Genomic DNA, 2,434 nt, shown 5'->3' on the forward strand with positions numbered 1-2,434 from the left:
GCGCATGTATGTATTAATATATACATACATATATTTTCCAGCCCTGTCTGCGAAGAGCAGCTACAAGCAATTATAGCCCAACAGCAATGAGCCAACCAAGAGCTCAGATAATAGTTTCCATATACCACCCTCCACTAAAGAAAGTGCTCAAAAAGCCGGCATGGTGGCTCACACCTGTAATCCCAGCACTTTGAAAGGCTGAGGTGGTCGGATCATGAGGTTAAAAGATCAAGAGTCTCCTGGTCAACATGGTGAAACAATGTAAAATACAAAAATTAGCCAGGTATGGTGACACGCACCTGTAGTCCCAGCTACTCAGCAGGCTGAGGCAGGAGAATTGCTTGAACCTGGGAGGCAGAGATCAGGAGGCAGTGAGCCAAGATCGCACCATTGTACCCCAGCCTGGTGACAGAGCGCGAGACTCTGTCTCAAAAAAAAAGAAAATGCTCAATGGAGTCAAAAGGGCACCAAGACCACCTTGAAAGGGGCTCCCAGTGGTCAAATCTGGGAAAATTTGAGCATCAAAATAAACATAGATAGTAATGGATCACAACCAATTATACAAAATAAGAATTCATGAGTCCATATTGGCATAAAGAAATAAATAAATGGAAGATAGGGCAGATTGTATCTACAAAGATGCTCACCACAAGATATTCTATCCTATAAGCTACTCTTAACAACCTTCCCATCAAGTGGTAAAAGCTATGTCTTCCCCCATTGACCGTATATGGATATTTATGACTGCCTCAACCAACAGAATACAGTGGAAATGAAAGCTATGTGACTTCTGAGGTTGTGTTAGAAAAAGGCCATGTACGCTGCAGGTCTCTGTCGAGCCGCGGACGCGGATCTCTGTTCCGCAGGATGGGGTTTGTTAAAGTTGTTAAGAATAAGGCCTACTTTAAGAGATGCCAAGTGAAATTTAGAAGATGACGGGAGGGTAAAACTGATTACTATGCTCGGAAACGCTTGGTGATACAGGATAAAAATAAATACAACACACCCAAATACAGGATGATAGTTCGTGTAACAAACAGAGATATCATTTGTCAGATTGCTTATGCCCGTATAGAGGGGGATATGATAGTCTGCGCAGCGTATGCACACGAACTGCCAAAATATGGTGTGAAGGTTGGCCTGACAAATTACGCTGCAGCGTGTTGTACTGGCCTGCTGCTGGCCCGCAGGCTTCTCAGTAGGTTTGGCATGGAGAAGATCTATGAAGGTCAAGTGGAGGTGACTGGTGATGAATACAATGTGGAAAGCATTGATGATCAGCCAGGTGCCTTTACCTGCTATTTGGATGCAGGCCTTGCCAGAACTACCACTGGCAATAAAGTTTTTGGTGCCCTGAAGGGAGCTGTGGATGGAGGCTTGTCTATCCCTCATAGTACCAAGCGATTCCCTGGTTATGATTCTGAAAGCAAGGAATTTAATGCAGAAGTACACTGGAAGCACATCATGGGCCAGAATGTTGCAGATTACATGCGCTACTTAATGGAAGAAGATGAAGATGCTTACAAGAAACAGTTCTCTCAATACATACAGAACAGCGTAACTCCAGACATGATGGAGGAGATGTATAGGAAAGCTCATGCTGCTATACGAGAGAATCCAGTCTATGAAAAGAAGCCCAAGAAAGAAGTTAAGAAGAAAAGGTGGAACCGCCCCAAAATGTCCCTTGCTCAGAAGAAAGATCGGGTAGCTCGAAAGAAGGCAAGCTTCCTCAGAGTTCAGGAGCGGGCTGCTGAGAGCTAAACCAAACAATTTTCTATCAGGATTTTTCAGATAAAGACAATAAACTTATGGACAGCAATTAAAAAAAAAAAAGAAAGAAAAAGGCCATATACTTCCACCTTGCTCTCTTGGGATACTTGCTGTTGAATCTCAGCCCCAATGCTGGGATAAAATCAAGCAGCTACATAGCAAGGATTCATGTGAGGGTTCTGGCTGGCAGCCTCAGCTGTGGTCCTAGCCAAAAGACAGCACCACCTAGTCAGTCATGTGAGTGAGCCCCCTTGGAACTGGATCCTCTAACCCCAGCTGACTGCCCCAGCTAAAATACTACCTTGTCCAGATTGCAGATTCATGAGCTACATTATTGTTGTTTTAAGCCAGTAAAGTTAGGTCTAGCTTGATGTACAGCAATAGATAACTGAACAGAGGAGAAGCCCTTCTCTTCCTTACAATAGAATGCCAACTAATAAATGTAGAAAGATTAATGAGTATGAGAATCAATATTTGGCCACCATAACAGTACCGGTTGATTCAGGCAGCTAAGGGTGTTTGGTAGAGGATAGGTGGGAAACAGGATGTTGGGATAATCTGGGAATAGCTCCCCACAAAATACTGATCAGTTACAGAGAAAAAAAGTGACACTGTTATGCTACAGAAACCTGCAGACACCAATAAACTAGGTGACTAGAGTTAA

At 43.5% G+C, this 2,434-nt stretch overlaps 1 pseudogene across 1 annotated transcript; it reads left to right on the forward strand.

Moving 5' to 3' along the window:
• The first annotated feature begins 801 nt into the window (after positions 1-801).
• LOC116545749 lies at positions 802-1,833 on the forward strand (annotated as a pseudogene). Its single transcript, XR_004266428.1, has one exon. The product of XR_004266428.1 is annotated as a 60S ribosomal protein L5 pseudogene (transcript).
• The last annotated feature ends 601 nt before the right edge of the window (positions 1,834-2,434 follow it).

This window comes from Sapajus apella, unplaced genomic scaffold, assembly GCF_009761245.1.
Source record: "Sapajus apella isolate SASKATOON/1434 unplaced genomic scaffold, GSC_monkey_1.0 scaffold361, whole genome shotgun sequence".
NCBI lineage: Eukaryota > Metazoa > Chordata > Mammalia > Primates > Cebidae > Sapajus > Sapajus apella.